An 18,713-nucleotide genomic window follows, 5' to 3' on the forward strand; every position below is an offset into this window, starting at 1 on the left:
AATAAAATCAGACATGGCACTATTAAAGAACCTCAGCGCTGAAGTGTCACAGATTAGAGAGTCGATTCAATTACCCCAGACAGCTGTGGAACAGGGTTTGTCCTCACCAGGTTTCCGAAATTATGGCCCAGCTACTCACCCGGAATGCCCATTCCCAGGGTACTGGCCCAATTACAATACAGGGACAGAGGGGAGAACAGCTCAGTTCCAGCAAGGATTTGCACCACACCGTCTTTCCACCCAGACAAGAAGTCAACGAAGAAGATGCTTCAACTGTCAGCAGAGTGACACTGAAAGTTATTGCACCCACTGCTATAGATGTGGAAGCAGTGAGCATTTCTTTGCAGGCTGTAGAGCAAGGGCAGTAAACTCATCCAGGGATGCTTATTTAAACGAGAGAGGGTTACTTCCACGGGACAGGGAGTAACCTGCCAGATGTTAGAGTCCCATCAACAATGCTGGGGGTGTGGGATGAAGGGAGGTGACCACAATTTACGAGTATGCACATCCTGCCGCAAAGCTTTCTATTGCTCCAAGTTATGTCAGACTCATCACTGGAGTAGACACAAGAAAGACTGCCAGCAGAAAGGGCATAAAGATGTCAAAGAATTAAGTGCCACAATGAGAAAAAATTCAAACAAATCACTGAGCATGGCTGCTTTAGTGGGAAAACAGTGTCTCATTGACTGTTTTATCCAGGGAGTTAAAACAACAGCATTGTGGGATACTGGATCTCAAGTTTGTATCATCGATGAGTGGTGGAAAAATGAAATATTACCTGATGTAAGGTTAAGGCTTCTTTCAGAAATAATTGACGCACCGGACACACTTCAAATAGTAGCAGCAAACGGACAAGGTATTCCTTATGTTGGGTGGATAGAAGTCACATTTCAGCTGCAAAGAGGAAACAATGACCGAGTAGATCCTGTCATTCCCATGCTGGTAACAAAGGGGAAACATCTCTCCCATCCCATCATTGGTTACAATGCTATTGAGTTCATAGTGACAGACAATAAAGGTGAAAGTGCAGATTCAGCATGTGATGAACAGTTAAAGAGATTAGTTAATGTGGCACTCCCAAGATTAGAGATAAATCACATTCAAGCTTTTATAGCACTTCTAAAGGCAGAGAAGTCACATGATTATGTGGTGAGAACTCCCAGAGAAAAAATATTAGTTCCCAAGCGTACCTCTTTGCAGGTTGAGTGCCGAATAAAGATGAACCCACTGAAGGAGGACACTACTTTGATGTTTGAACCCGATCTTGATCCCAAATGGGCGGAAGGGCTAGAGTTCCAGGAGACACTTTTAAAGGTTAAGAAGGGGGTTCCACCCTACATCGTACTTGATGCTTGGAATCCTACGGACCATGACATTGTCCTGTATGGAAAAACATTCATAGGAACAGCACATAGGGTACAAGCTGTTTATCCATCCGTGTCATTAGATCAGTCAATTCAGTCCATACCTGCTTCAGTGAATCATATCCAAACAAGCAGCGCTGAGCTTGCCAGTGATACCTGGGACCCTCCAGTCGATTTGGGTCATCTGAGTCAGCCTGAAAAGGAAATAGTACGCAAGATGTTACGAGAGGAATGTGCGTCATTCTCGAAGTCAGATGATGACATCGGATGCATAGAAAATCTAACCCTGAAGATATCCCTTAAAGACACAGTTCCTGTTGCACGTTCATACATCTCTGTGCCGAAACCACTCTATAGGGAAGTAAAAGATTACCTTCATGACCTGATTGCTCAGGGTTGGATATCAAAATCAACATCATCTTATGCATCACCTGTTGTCTGTGTTAGGAAAAGGGATGGAAGCCTCCGTCTTTGTGTGGATTACAGGGAGCTGAATAAGAAGATCAATCCTGATCGTCAGCCAATTCCCAGAGTCCAAGATATCCTTGACAACCTGGGTGGGAATTCATGGTTTTCACTATTGGATCAGGGCAAAGCATATCATCAGGGCTTTATGGCAAAGGAGAGTAGGCCCCTGACCGCATTTGTAACCCCGTGGGGGTTGTATGAGTGGATACGAATCCCTTTTGGCTTGATGAATGCTCCAGCTGCCTTTCAGAGGTGTATGGAGGAATGCTTGGAGAGTTTGAGAGACCGGATATGTGTGCCATACCTTGATGATATCTTAGTCTACAGCAAGTCCTTTGAAGACCATGTCCACCATGTGCAGGAGGTACTGCAGCAGCTTAGACGGTATGGAATAAAATTGAAGCCAAGCAAATGTGGACTGTTCAAGAGGGAAATCCGTTACCTTGGAAGAATTGTGTCAGCTGAAGGTAGCAAAGTGGATCCAGCTGACACAGAGGCTGTGGGAGCTTGGAAGGAAAAGAGACCAAGTACTGTCGGGCAGCTGCGAACTGTGATGGGCCTCTTAAGTTACTACCGACAATATATTAAGGATTTTTCAAAGATTGCTGGACCACTGTATGATTTACTCAAGAGCACCCCAGGAGTGGAAAACACTTGCCAAAATTCCAGACAAAGTAAAGTGAAGAATAGAGGAGTGCCTTCAAACCAACCAATAGTTTGGAAGGATGAGCACCAAGAGATCTTGGAAAAATTGATAAACCATCTGGTCGAACCACCTATCCTTGGATTTCCAGACTTTTCACTGCCTTTTATTCTTCATACAGACGCCTCAAACCAAGGCCTGGGGGCAGTATTGTACCAAAAGCAGGGGGGTAAGCTCCGTGTAATAGCGTATGGATCTCGGACCCTTACAGCCGCTGAACGAAATTACCACCTCCATTCGGGTAAATTAGAGTTTCTCGCCCTCAAGTGGTCAATAACGGAGAAATTTAGAGACTATTTATACTATGCACCTACATTCACAGTCTTTAGCGATAATAACCCTCTCACGTATGTACTATCCAGCGCGAAACTCAATGCCACCGGCTGTAGGTGGGTAGCGGAGTTAGCCGACTTCCATTTTTCAATAAAGTACCGCCCTGGCCGAGAGAATGCAGATGCTGACAGTTTATCAAGATTGCCTCTAGACATTGAAGGGATGATAGAACAGTGTACGGAGGAATTGTCATCAGACTGCATTGCAGCCACCGCACAAGCTGTAGAAGTCCAGGAAGATACCTCACCTTGGGTAGTATCTGATTCGTCTCCATGTTCACCTGACATGGGTGACAGTGAACCTCTTCTTGTGGCTGAAATACAACAGAGTCAAAGGGAGGATCCACACATGGGGCCTGTAATAAAAATATAAATTAACTGGTATGAGACCTTGCTCCAAACAAATGAAGTCTCTTACCCCTCAGAGCCGATGTCTTCTTCGTGAATGGGAGAAGCTTCATTTGGATGAGAACGGCATCCTAAAGCGGAAGACTGCTAATAGACACCAGCTGGTCCTACCTGAAAGATACAAGGCAGTGGTAATGAAGAAGTTGCACAATGAGATGGGTCACCAAGGAGTTGATCGCACGACATCACTGATCAGAGACCGTTTCTTTTGGCCCCATATGCAACAAGAGATTGAACATTATGTTGCAAAAAGCTGTCATTGTTTGAAGCAAAAGAAGCCTTGTAGGGAGACAAGGGCTCCTCTCGTTAATATCATTACAACGCAGCCTTTTGAGCTTGTATCTGTTGACTTTCTGCATTTAGATAAATGCAAGGGGGGATACGAATACATATTAGTCATAGTTGACCATTTTACACGGTTTGCGCAGGCGTATCCCACAACATCAAAGTCTGCTAAAACAGTAGCTGATCGCCTGTTTAATGACTATGCCCTGCGATTTGGATTTCCTAGATGAATACACCACGATCAAGGTGGTGAATTTGAAAACCAGCTTCTAGCCCAGCTGACAAAGAATTGTGGTGTCCTGAGTTCCAGAACAACACCATACCACCCGCAAGGGAACGGTCAGACAGAACGATTCAACAGGACCTTGCTTCAAATGCTTAAAACACTGACAGACAAGCAGAAGACGAACTGGAAGGAATTCCTGAACAAACTGATCTTTGCATATAATAGCACCAAATGTGAGGTAACAGGATTCTCACCTTTTTATCTTCTATATGGCCGGCATCCCAGACTACCAGTGGATCTACTCTTTGGGTTGGAAGAAAGCACTGGAACAGTGAGCCACCAGGAATACCTGCAGAGATGGAGAGAACAGATGCAAGAAGCACACGAAATAGCAAGAGAGGATGCGGGGAAAAGCTGCAGTGCGAAGTAAAAAAAAAACTACGATAGAAAATTGAGAAGTACAACCTTGTATCCGGGCGACCGTGTACTTGTTAGAAACCTGACACCAAGAGGAGGCACGGGCAAATTGCGCAACCACTGGGAGGAGACCATCCATACTGTTGTGAGGCGAATGAAAGAAGATCTCCCGATTTACGAAGTGAAGCCAGAGGTAGGAAAGGGAAGGTCTAGGATCCTGCATCGTAACCTCTTACTGTCATGTGATCTCCTGCCAATGGAAGGGCAATCTGACACAGCTGCTTATTTAACAAAAAAGATGACAAAGCAGAAGAGAAATTATATTGTAAAACCTAATGAAGATGAAGAAGAGGATGAGGACGAGTTTTGTCTTTATTACTCACCAAACCAGCAGCAATACTGTGGAGAAGGGAGTGAGGGAGATCCTAATGAGTTAGAAAGGGAGACAAGTGGACTGGCCGGGCAGACCAAGAATGGTGAGGATTTAGGGAGAAAGAGTGGACACTGTTGAGCTTTCACATGAAGAATGCCCAGGTGAAGACGGTGATGAAGAGCTGATTCAAGTAGAGGACCCATTAGTGACAGGGCACCATGTAGAGGAACAGATTGACGTTGAGCACACAGTATCACTTGAGCCATGCAATGATTCTACAGTAGATGGGAGATATCCAAGACCACAGAGAGAAAGACGAGCCCCTCGCCTGTTCACTTATGATCACCTCGGAACCCCCACCTGCTATAATACAAGCTGTAGTGGTGAAGTTCAGCAGTATCAGAATATGTCTTACCTTGGACAGCAAGCACTTCCACCATGGCCAAGTTCAGTGCCATTTTATAATCCCTACCCATATCTTATGTATGGATATCAAATATAGTCAGTGGCATAATGCAGGCTAAGAAAACACTGATATAGTAAGAGCAGAATAGCTCATGTTGAAGGAAAAAAAAAAAGCATGCATTTACAAGATGTCGGGACGACATCTAAATTTTGAGGGGGAGTGTGTAGAGGTTAAAAAGATTAAAGATCAAAATGATCATATAAATGATGGAATCAATGTGATTCAATTGAAAAAAAGAGAAGAAAAAAACAGGTTAAAATCAATATGATTTAAGTGTACTTTTGGAGTGTCCACTAGGGGGAGATCGAAAGTTGCAGGTTGTGGCTGACGCGATGTGTGCTGTGCGTCACAGCCAATACAGACTGACGCGAGAGACAACAGCACGAGTCCCTGTTTTCATTTATTAATTTCTATTTTCCCCCTTTATCAGGTATGAAATACATAACAGTGTATTTTCATCATGAGTTAAAGTGATATAGTAGTCATGAGACTGGATATTTCTGTGAATATATGCGAAAGCACGGTGTTTGATGCAAACAAAGACTGTAATGTTACCTATGCTAATCGGCATGCTTAACATGCTAAACATTAGGGTGGAGAAAATTAAATGAGATGTGTCACAGTGGTTTAAGTGGAACAGAAGAGTATAGTTGTACAATGTCAATTAAAAGTGAATGTTATGTGTAATGAAGTTCATGGTTTTTTTTTGTATTTCATAATGAGTTCAATGCTTTATAATACACTGTTGAAATAGTGTTTCATCAAGTTGGGACTCTGAATAGTTATCTCTTTCATGAAAAGTGGAAAAAGTTACTGAAGAACAAATTGATGTCGAACACAAAAGAACTGTATTATCATCACGAAGAAATAACTCATTTTGCAGTTGCAAGAGGACACAGACGGAAGTGTGTTATGTTATGTTATAGAAGAAGTGATGTATTTGTATTATTGGCTTCAGACACATATTGATGTGATTTAATGTACTGATGTATTCATTTATTCACAGTTCTGTTATTTATAAGTAATATCTGTTGATGAAAGAGACATCACAGCCAATACAGACTGACGCAGAGAGACAACAGCACGAGTCCCTGTTTTCATTTATTAATTTCTATTTTCCCCCTTTATCAGGGTGTAACATGTTCCAGGATTTCAAGCTGTTTTAAGGTGGTGAGAACATTGCGCGGATTGGGGGCATGCTCCACACAGAATTTCTTTTAAAGATATTTGCTTTACATGCTCATTTGTAGTTACTTTAAGGTATTTTTTAATATATTTTTTATTACCTTATATGTCCAAAACTGTAATTTTTCATAAAAAAAAAAAAAAAACATGTTAAAAAAACATTTTTTAATATCTTGTTGCATCATTTTACAAAAATCAAGACTGAATATATTTGGTCAAAATCCCATGTCATAAAAGATGAAGTGAAGTCAACATTGGCTGAATAGATGGCAATGCTGACCTAAAATGCAAAATGTTTGCCCCCTCTCTCTCTTCACCGTTTCCACATCTCAGACCTCAAATACATAAATATTACCCTTTTTAGACATAGACATTGCAAGCAAACCTCATAGGTGACCTATTTTGATCTTGAAAAAAGTGAGTTGTCACTTAAAGGTGAGGAGCTTGCATTATTATGGCAATTTAAAGTAACTTTTTTCTATTTTTATATATTTTGTGATTTTTATTATTAATTAGTGCTCTGCATTTAACCCATCCGAAGTGCACACACACAGAGAACAGTGAAACACAACACACCTTGTGAACACAGACCGGAGCAGTGGGCAGCCATTTTATGCTGCGGCGCCCGGGGAGCAGTTGGGGGTTCGATGCCTTCAAAGGGCACCTAAGTCGTGGTATTGAAGGTGGAGAGAGAAAACTGTACATGCACTCCCCCCACCACAATTCCTGCAGCGGCCCGAGACTCGAACTCACAACCCTTCGATTGGGAGTCCGACTCTGCATTAGGCCACGACTCCCCCCTCAAAAAAAAAAAAAAATTTTCAGGGGAGAGCGCGAACGCAGTCCCCCACTACCATAACTTATGCAGTCGAGATTGCCACATTTGGGGAATTCGCAGGGGTCAGCACGGCCGGCGTCAATGGACGGAGCCTCGCCTGGGTGAACCGCCTTCTTGATCATGGTGTCTCCCCTGCCAGGTAAGTATCTGTGAATGTGTGTGCACAATTAAATGTACAATATCAGTCAATATCAATAAATTTAGACTGAATTTGGGAAAACACTTTTTAGTTAAAGTACAGTAATATAATATAGTCAATATCAATTATATATATATAGTTATGTGTGTGTGTATATATATATATATATATATATATATATATATATATATATATATATATATATATAGTTGTGCTCAAAAGTTTGCATGCCCTTGCAGAAATAGTGAGTGATAGTACCTTTTATTCAAGGATAGTGATCATATGAAGCCATTCATTATAACAAAGTTTTTTTTTGGCTTATTTTTAAATCATAATGATAACAGAAAACAGCCAAATGGCCCTGATCAAAAGTTAACATACCCTTTAATGTTTTGCCTTTTTACAGACACACAGGGTGACACACACGCATTTAATTAAAAGTTAATTTCCCACACCTGTGGCTTTTTAAATTGCTATTCATGTCTGTGATTGATTTTGTTAGCACCCAAGTCATTGCACTAAACAGTCTAGAAGCTGAGCCATTGGGAGCAGAAAAAGATCTATCAAAAGAGCTGCGTAACAAGGTAGTGGAACTTTATATAAGGAAAAAGATATAAAAACATATCCAGAGCCTTAAAAATGCCTGTCAGTACTGTTCAGTCACTTATTAAGAAGTGGAAAATTTGTGGATCTAATGGTACCAAGCCAAGGTCAGGTAGACCAAGAAAGATTTCAGCCCCAGCTGCCAGAAGAATTGTTTGGGATACAAATAAAAACCCTCATGTGACCTCAACAGAAATATAGGCTGCTCTAGGAAAAGATGGTGTGGTTGTTTCAAGGAGCACAATACGATGGTACTTGAACAAAAATGAGCTGCATTGTCAAAAAGAAGCCTTTACTACGCCAATGCCACAAAAAAGCCTGGTTACAATATGCCCAACAACACCTTGACACACATCACATCTTCTGGCACACTGTGATTTGGGGTGACAAGACCAAAATTGAGCTTTATGGTCACAACCATAAACAACATAAACATAATAGTGAAAAGAATACCTTCCCCACTGTGAAGTATGGTGCTGGCTCACTGATGTTTTTTTTTTGGAGCTCTAAAGGCACTGGGAATCTTGTAAAAAAAAATAGATGGTAAGATGAATGCAGCATATTATCAGAAAATAATGGCAGACAATTTGCATTGACTTTCCAGCATGACAATGACCCTCAGCACAAGGCCAAGTTGACCCTCCAGTGGTTACATCAGAGAAAGGTGAAGGTTCTGGATTTTTTTTTATTAAAATATATATAGAGGACGTTTAATATATATATATATTTATATTTTACATTAATAAAATGAAACCTAGGTTTTTGTATTTTTTTATTATGAATTATGTGAATTTATAAAATTTATATCTATTTAGTATTGCACCCCCCCCCCATTATTATTATGTTTTTTGCAGAAGACTTGCCACTCATTATACACCCTATGTTGGGAAATGGTGATGCTGAGGCCCCTCTTTTGTCATCATTATCCATGTGTCAGTGTGTGCATGGGGAGGGTAGGAGGAGGAGAAATGGGGAAAACCAGGAAGGAGAGAGGGAGGCAGGAAGGGGGTGTAAGAAAGCGCGAGATGATTAGAACATGATTGGCTAGAGGACGATTAAAACTCAGCCCAGTTGGCCGAGGTTCAGCTCCTTCTCCTGCAGTGTGTAAGTGCATGTCTGAGTATTTACGAGGGGAAGACTGTATGCTACACATGTGTGTGCCTGCATCTCTCTCTCTCTCTCTCTAGCGTGGCCCGTGGTTGTACATCACTTTCTACACATATCAAGGCAGACCAGCAGAACAGGTTAGAAAGAGCAAACAGAAGAGGGAGGGGGGAGGGAGAGAGAGGCCAGTGAGAAATACGTTGTCAGAGAAAGGCATAAAGGCATTGGAATAAAAGAGAAAGGGAAGCTCATCTCTGTGTGTTTGTGTGTTTGTGAAGACAACTGCAAAAGGAAGTAAGATTATGGAAATGTTGTTTGGCACAATATTGCAACAGATTGTTCTTTGTTTGGCTTATGAAATTCAAGAAAATGCATGCATATGTATTATGTATTATGTGAGAATCCTTTCTTGCTGTAACACTTTGTGTTTATGTAACTTTCTGCATGATCCAGCTCTGCATTCACATCAACCAATATTGTTCACACTTCAGTATTTATTCATAAGCAAGATGGTGATTGAAATTTGCACATCCCGCACACAGCATGCGCAACAGTGTTAATTCACTGCCTTCACATTAACAGCACACTTCAGTTTACTAAAGTCTAGCTGCAATCTATAATTAAGCAAGAGACTTAAATATTTATGTGGCCTAGTAATCAGAACTCAGTCTTGCTTAAAGTCCTGAGGTCTCTGGCAGGCCACACGGTCGATATCAGCACGTGTGGAGGAGCCGACAGAAGCTGTAACACTGGCCGCTTAAGAGAGACACTTCTGTCTGTCTGGTTCTTTTAGGGGTTTTATTTTCAGCTGCAGGTCTGAACGGTGATACCATCTTTAATTAATGCATGCTCTGACAGCGCACAGGCTGCTACTGTCACCGCTGTGTCTCACTGTGTTCCTCCAGCGGATCGTGCCTGGGATTCTTTATGAGCGGCCCATTGTGTCTGCACAGAAAGCCGGAGCAGAAGTCCTTATTCAGAGCTTTACTAATAAGAATGTGTTAGGATCAGTGTCATTTTGGTAGCACACTGTATTAACTCCTGCATGTGGCCAATTCTGCACCTTATTTTTTTAAGAACCTTATTTCTAAAGGGATAGTTTGTCCAAAAATGAATATTCTGTCAGCATTTATTCACCCTATATGAATGTTTTTCTTCTGTGGAGATCAAAAGAAGATATCTTTAAAAATGTAAATTCCAGATTCAAAAGCTTTTTGTGTTTTGCAGAAGAAATTAATTAAGATGCTGGATTAGAACAACATGAGGGTGAAAAATGATGACAGTGTTTTCATTTTGGGGTTTTTGTGTATTGTAGTTTATATGAATTATTTTTATTTGTATGGTGTTCCTGAGTTTAAAATGAATTTCTTTTTTTTTTTAGATTAAAAAATTCTTGGTGTTTAATTATACACTACCATTCAAAAGTCAGTTAGCTTTTAAAAAAATATTTTAATTCAGCAAGGATGCTTTTAATTGATCAGATGTGGCAGTAAAGACATTTATGATATTACAAAATAAATATATTGATAATAAGAAATATTTCTCGAGCAGCAAATCAGCATATCTTTCAATTAGCAAACCGTTATGTTAAATTATAACAATATTTAACTTTTTAAATATATTTTTGATCAAATAAATGCAGTCTTCGTGAGCATGAAAGAAAAAAACTTAACCAACCCAAAACTTCTGAACAGTATAGGTGTGAAAAACTAATAAGTAGTTATCACTTGAACCACTGATGACTATATCTTCAAGAAAAGGTGAAGTTGAGATGATACTAGAGTAGGTAAAGTGTGAAAAACTATCAGGGTAAGGTTTAACCGTAAATATTTACTCATATAAAGTGGGCTGTTAAAACGCACATAAAAAAAAACCCTTCTGAATCCTCATATCACAAGCCATTATAAGGCATACTCTGTTCATGTGAGTGGTAAATCAGCTGTGGGGATGAAGCTGTGCTAATTCATTTCCTTCCCCAGGCATGAGGCCAAATCTGGCATAGCACAGAAAAAGGAGCCTTCACTGTTTTCTAGGACCACTGGACTGAAACAGGAGAGAGGGGTGAAGAGTTTGGCATTCCACACCACTGAAAGTCAAAGTTTTTGTCTAGGACCACTGGACTGAAACAGGAGAGAGGGTAATTTCATGTATTGTATTTTTTTTAATGTGGCCAATCTTAATATTAGTGTTTGTAACATCTTAAATGTCCATGCAAATATGGCTAGACATGGTGTTATATCACGTGCATATCATGTGGCTGATAGAGCTGCGGGTATTTACACAGGTGTGGCCATATATGTCATAAACACACATAAGATAATCAATAATTTAGGTCCAAAGTTTGTGCTGCTTTAAGCTGGAGTAAGGACAACAATTAACTGACAGTGAGTCTCACAAAGCCTATATTGTATTTTTTTTCCAAAATCAATAAAACTAAAAAATTATTATATATAAAAAATATATAATTATATATAATATGTCAAAGTATATATTATATTTTCTGTCCAAAATCAATACAAATTAATAAATAAAAATTATACGAAATTATTAAAAAATATATATTGTGGCATTATTTCTATTACAGTCAAGGGCTTTTTCATTACATTCAGTTGAAAAAAATCTAATTCTAACCATTATGCAAAAATAAATAAATGAATATTATTACTGATAGAAAAGAAAAAATATTTAGATTGTAAAATATTTATACATCATGGCAGTATTTGTTGTACTGCCTTTAAAAAAATCATTGTGTTCAGACAGGTTGATTATAGAATAATGAGAATGCAAATATAAAGCATCTGGATCATAGTTATTTTAGTATCATTCATAAACGACTATAGTTTTATTAAAAGTTTGGGTAACACTTTACAATAAGGTTCCATTAGTTAATGTTAGTTAATGTATTAACTAACAGGAATGAACCAAGAACCATACATTTATTACAGTATTTATTAATCTTTGTTAATGTTAGTTAATGAAAATACAGTTTTTCATAGTTTATGTTTATTCACAGTGCATTAACTAATGTTAACAAGCACAAATTCTGATTTCAATAATGCATTAGTAAATGTTGAAATTAACATGAACTTAGATTAATAAATGCTGTAGAAGTATTGTTCATTCTTAATTCATGTTAACTAAAGTAGTTAACTAATTAACCTTATTGTAAAGTGTTACCAAAGTTTGAATCAGTTTTTATTTTTATATATTAAATTTAAATGTAAATTTTATTTAAAGCTGTATTCATTTTAGTAGGTGTGTTTTTTTATGACTAAATCATTTTTATTCATTTTTATTAAATTTTTAGTTAAGTACATCAAGTTAAACTAAATTAAAAAGATTTTAATAATTTGCAATTTTTTTAAAAAAAAATTATATTTTACTATAATAACCCTGATCCAATTTAGAAAATGTAACTGAAAATAAATAAACACATACAAACACACATAAAAATATACTTAATTGTCATAGTACTGATAGATAAATGAAAATAAATTAATTATACTAAAATATGCTTCATTTTCTTTCAGCAATAAATTATTTCTTACTTTGGATTTAGGAGTGAAATATAAAAAACTAAAACATGTTTTAACAGGCTTTGTGAGATCTACCCTTTGACCTTCACCAGTTTTTTCCCTTGATTTACACTGATGCCATATCTGTTTTTAAATAACACTCTATGACACTGCTTTGTACTCTCACCCTCTGTGAATTGCGAAGCTGTTAATGTCTTTTTTTTTCCGGCTGACCTTAATCATTTATTCTCTTTGTGAACGTCTCTCTCTGTCTCTCACAGGATGCTGTGGAGTTTGTTGGCAGTGACGGTGGTTACAGCAGCTGTCCTGTACGTCCTCTATCGCTGGCTCATTCCTGCAGCTGTGCAGAGCAGCAGCTGGCTGGCACTCCTCTGGCACGATGTCATCCTTGAGCGCCTCCTTGACATCATGACAGGATCATCGCGACCTCAGGTGACCCTCACTGTCATTCATACATACATCACTCACATATGCAGAGATGAGCTATTGATGTTCATAGAAGACAGAGAGTCACTGATGACAAAAATACCATGCTCCTATGATGGTGTTTCACACATGGTACCATAGAAGGCTATGTAGGCTACCATGAAAATACTGTATTTTAGTGAATCTAACAATGCCTATAAAGAACATGTCATTATATGATATGTACCTGATTCTGTGTTAATATGAATGATATATTTTATATACATCTAAAGGTTTGGTTATTATAGCGCATTCATCTCATCCCGTACACTCTGCATATGTCAGTTGTTACCCTTAAGGAAATGATTTAGACCACCTCGGGCAAGTAAAAATGTGTCATTTGTGCTAACTGCCGCCGTTAGAATATTAACTGTTGAGACATGAATATGAGTAGTTGTAGATATGCATGCACACATGTATATGTTGAAGTATAATGTATAGATGAGTTTTAGATCTTTTACATTGTTCTTATGTATATTTGTTTTATTTGTTTTTATGGGTATCCTTGTTTGTGGAGTATATGAGACACCCCCAAAAACAACTGTGTGTGTGTGTGTGTGTGTGTGTGCCAGTGCAGGCTATATATATATATATAGATCTATATATCTATATTATATCTATATCATCAGAATGGCTAATTCTCATAATGGAAAAAAGGAACTCTTTATGATTATTTAATTTTGCAAAAAAAAAATCATTGTGTCCAAAATAAATTTCTTTGAAGAACCTTGGACTTATATCAGTACCATGCATTAACAGTATCATTCAGTATCATTTGTATATATTAAAATACCACAGTATTACCTTCTGGCATCTGTACCATGGTACAGACCAAGTACACTTTTTTAAGGGACCTCTGATTAAACAGGATTTTTCAATAGCAGAAACCCTATAGAATGGCTTTGGAAAGCAAGAGTAATTAATGGCCTCCTGATATGTGTCTTTATTTTTCAACTAGTGTACTCTGGCTTTGCTTTGCTCAAGAACACTGTTGATCATAGCTGATTTCTGTGAATGCAGCGCATGCTGAAAGCCGTTCAGAAGAACGCCACAAAAGGAGACCCTGAAAGCGTCATCTCAGCCATAGACTATTACTGCCGGCACAAAGAATGGGCCATGAACGTGGGAGATGAAAAAGGTAGCAACCTGTTTTCTATTCCCTCGCCGCCTCCTCTGATCCCTTACTAATTTTCTCTTGACATTTTTTTTTGATTTTTTTGTTTTTTTTTTTGTTTTTTATTATATTGATTTAGGGCTGCTCACAGCCGGCTCTTCTGAAATGAGGAAGTGATGGCCAGCCTCCTGTCTACGGGTCAATACACTCTCTGCATGGCTGCACACTAGTTGCATGTATACATGTGCACAAAGTGCAGCCAATGCATCCCACACAATCAGCAGCAGCAATTAGGTGCACTGATGCATTATGGGACTGAGGATGGATTCATTTTTTTTTTTTTTTTTTTTTACAATATACATAGTGATCCTATTTTGGTTGTTGATAGTTGACAGACATTATTGGAAAATGTCTATAATTTAAATTTGAGGTGAACTGACTTAATATATCCACTAAAAATTAGGCAAAATCACTGTGTAAGGAAATAAAAAATACAATTCTTACTTAGCACAAACATTAAATTTGCTTGAGAGGCAAAATTACTATAAAAGTACTATATTTTATTTTAGTTTTAGTTATTTTAGTACATCAAGTTAAACTAAATGAAAAAGAGAAATGTTGCTTAGGCAATCAACGTAAATAAAATATGTATATAAGTTTTTTACTTTTTATTTCAGTTTACGTTTGTTTTATCTCAATAATACTATAACACTGGATAAGAAAAATATCTGGCAGTGGGTTAAGAAAAATAAACTTACTTCAAAAGGAAAACAAGAATATTTTTCTTATTCCCACCTTCTTATTTTTCTGCGCAGCAATTTTAATCAAGCAAATTTTACTCGAAATTGAACACCACAAGGGAACAGGCAAGCAAAACACATTTAAACATGACATTTTGAAGTACAAAGTCTGAAATAGTATTTTTCTTGTAAAACATACTTAAATGATCTTTTTTACAGTTAAATTTTTATAGTGCATTGGCATTGTTTTTAAAAACAAGACTTTATATCTTGTCATTTTGTATATATGAGATGTAGTAATTTTGCTTCTCAAGTAAATATATCTTGATTTAAGAATGTGTTAGACATTTGCAGTGGAAAACAAGACAAATATTGTTTTCAGATATTTTTAGTGCCACTATATGACACCAAACAGTGAACGTCAGTATGAGTTCCTATTAGCGCAGCTCAGGTTTCATGTGTGACAACAAGCACTGGTGAATAAATGATGGCCGGGTAGCTGCTATTGGCAAACAAAGGCCACTAATGATATTTCCAACGAGGTCATTAGCCACCTCTTTGCTTAGTTTACCTCATTATCCTCAATAGCTGAGTTATGTGTCTCTCGAAGGGGCTCTAACTGGGATTCGGTGTTGACGGAGGTAAACCCACAGCACAAGCTTCTGGAGATGCGGCACATACTGTGGCTACTCCAGCGTCGGACTTCGCTCAGACTGCGGTCCCCTGGCTCCACACGCTTTACTGTCGAATTCAGAATCCCAGCCTTTGCAGCAGGTGCTTCGGCCAGAATCATTGCCTACGCCGGCCTTCAGGACAAGGTGAGAAAAAGAACTGTATGCAAAGACTTTGCTCTGAAACCTTTTTCACTCAGAAACATTTTTTTTAACCCAAAAAGGTCTGAGAAAAAGGTAAGATGATGATAAAGTTTGGCTGGCATACTAATCTGGGTCATTTGTTAAATTTGACATGGAAGTGTTCAAGACTTCCCTGTCATGAACATTGAAATTAAATGCAAAAAATTTTAGTAGAAAGACTGAAAATGTTTTCTTGTAAAATATAAACTTTCAATAATCTTTTATTAACAACTCTAAAACAAAACACGACAACACACACAGACACAACACACAAACTACCTACTACTTTCCTAATTTTTTTTTGTACTAATCTAGTTTCTTTCATTTATTTAGTATACTAAAATTAACACAAAGCAAAAAAAAAGAACCTCTAACACTAGCTTGCCTCTAGTGTCTTTTTCTGTTCTATGCTGTCTTTCTTTTTATTTATTATATTATTTAAAAAAGCCCTTGCTATGGTGTGTGTGACCATACTGCGTTAACAGCTTTGAGAGTCTTGTTAACTGAGCACTTGAATATTCATTGCTCTTTTGTTGATGGCCTTTCTCTTTTGATTGCTTCCATTGTCCGCCTCATTTGTAAAAGTCGTTTGGATAATCAAGCGTCTGCTAAATGACTAAATGGTAAATGTAAAAAAATGACCAGTAAATCTTGCAATTCTTTGTACATTGCTATTATTGTCATGGTAAAAAAAGTTATAGGGTTTTGCAGCACTGCAAGTGTGACATCTGTATTTTCCATGCAAATTGTTTATTATAGGAAAGTGGGGTAAGATGATTACCATTTTTTTTACTTTCACTCAAGATAAGAGAAAATGATGCAGAAGTACATGGAAGTATTTAACCGTAATTTCAGATGTTTCCTATCATTTTAAATGATCAGAATAAATCTATTGACAAAGGGTTTTTAAAATTTTGCTTCTTCATACAAAAAAAAAAAAAGTGTTTCTGTAAGCTCATGTTTTTTTGCCCCAGGGGTAAGGGTAAGGTTTACCCAAGTCAGTGGGTAAGATGCACTATCTGGGTGTAAATTAACCATCTGACTGAATCTGATTCAAACACAAGAATTTTAAGATAATTGTTAACCTCTGTTTAAAATTTTAAAGAATTTTATTTGGACAATAAACAAATTTCCTTTTTCAAACAGCCATATTTATTTTCTTAAAACCTAACTTAACATAAATTATTTGTTTGGTATTATATGTTGCTAAATCACCCCATATGCATCATATTTCTTAACCCTGCATTAAACGAGACTTTGATGTATGCTAAAAGAATTTTACTTTTGACCAGCATGTATTAATGCAGGTGCATGTCTTTACTAAAAACAAGTTACAAAAAAATTACATCTTTTCACAATCAGTTCACCATCTTTTTTGAGAGGGCAACCGGTGTAATATCATCTATATATATATATATATAGATATATATATATGACTATACGAACACTTCGACATAATACAATACACAAAAAAAACAACCCCAAATAACCTTTAAATAACTTTTAAAAAATCTGCTCCTCCCTCCATTCAATCAAATCACACCGCTCTGCGGACGCTGCATTCAGCATACTCTGCGTGGGACTAAATGTATCTATTTATTTATTTATTTGTTCTGTTTTTTTAAAGGCTGGTACACAGACTTAGTTGGTAGTGGTCCGGGAACCCCTCTGTGTGATTTAATCCCCAAAATGAAGGCACTATTTTGGAATAATCAAATCCTTTGATTTTATGTTTTTGTTTTTGAGACCACTGGGCACAAAGACCGTTACGAATACATACTCCAAAGAGATACTAACCTTCTTTGAGGTAAGAGACACCCGAATGACACTCATTGTTTTATGTTAACCCTCAGGAAAGTTATCCAACATATTTAAAATTACAAACATAGTTATTTTATAACACTGTAGGACTGTGGTCTAGGGTGGGCTAGGGTGGGACAAGGAGTCAGCGAAGGCAGTGTCCTGTACTGCTGGCTGAGGACAACGTCCATTTGTCCCGAGCTCCAGAATAGTTTGAAATCATAATGTGAGGAACAGCCCACGCTATTCTGAAAGCCCGATACTACAAATCCAACCTGGAGTACACCAAAGTTGAAGATGGCTTGGAGAAATCTGTCTTCTTAGGATGAGAAAGGTCTTATTTTACAAGCAGATGTACATGAAAACAGGGTTGCACAAGAGGAAAAAGAACAAGCCACTTCCTCTAAAATACCCAGTGAATCCATGTCAATTAAATCAGACAAACTGATATTTTGTCCTTAACAGAACCCACTTGTCACAATGTAATGCTGTGAAAACTCCTTAAATACACAATTTCTGCTGAGCTATGATTTAAGACATTTTACGACACAACCTACTGATACATGTTTTCTGTTGGCTTTTTCAGCGGAGAGTGATTGTATTGTTTGATGAAGCTCTTGAAAAGTTAGGAGTCTCTTAAAAAAAAATCTTGTTTTTGGCCTAAAGTAAGAATGGTCACCAGGAGGTCCCTTCAATGTTTTTCAGTATTTTTTCCCATGTACAAATATCTAAACACTTGACTATTTTACTTGAGAAGCAAAATGATCAAGATATTTAGTCCTGATTCAAAACAAAAAAAAAAAAAAATAAACAATTTGAGCTTTTTTGCTTAAAACAAGTAAGCAAAAAAAAATGTTTTCAGACAATGTTTTTCAGAAACACAAGAGTTACAGTAATTTTTATTCTCAGCGGTAAAACTTATCTATTTTTTAGTTGTGAATATTTACATATTTTTGCTGGAAAACAAGACAAAAATAATTTTTTTTGCAATGTTTATATTGATATTGTATCAATAAAATAAAAGTTGAGACTAAATACATATGAAAATAGCTTTAATAATGTCATGCAATGACAGTTTCTAGGTTCAAATGACTAAAAGTAATTAAAGAATTACTTTTGCAAGTTTTTCAAACAGGCATGGTTGTATAGAATTCGAAGAACAATTTAATGAATGAACAATGCATTATACTTCAGAAGCGCTACGTTAAGCCTCTCTTTTCATGGGAAAATAAGATAACTGTTCTTTTACAATGGTGGCGGGGTCATTTCTGTGTGAGTGTTATATCAGTGTTT

At 37.4% G+C, this 18,713-nt stretch overlaps 1 protein-coding gene, 1 non-coding gene and 1 pseudogene across 2 annotated transcripts in view; 2 read left to right on the forward strand and 1 right to left on the reverse strand.

The window, feature by feature from the left end:
* Positions 1-18,713, forward strand: part of LOC109045602 (metabotropic glutamate receptor 6-like) — a 200,175-nt gene that overhangs the window by 110,198 nt on the left and 71,264 nt on the right. The gene's annotated exons all lie outside the window — the stretch shown is intronic.
* On the reverse strand, positions 7,050-7,212 carry LOC122138334. Its single transcript, XR_006155484.1, has one exon. It is a non-coding gene; the product is annotated as a U1 spliceosomal RNA (small nuclear RNA).
* Positions 8,418-18,060, forward strand: LOC109062893 (annotated as a pseudogene).

The sequence above is a fragment of the Cyprinus carpio genome, chromosome B8 (genome assembly GCF_018340385.1).
Source record: "Cyprinus carpio isolate SPL01 chromosome B8, ASM1834038v1, whole genome shotgun sequence".
Taxonomy (NCBI): domain Eukaryota; kingdom Metazoa; phylum Chordata; class Actinopteri; order Cypriniformes; family Cyprinidae; genus Cyprinus; species Cyprinus carpio.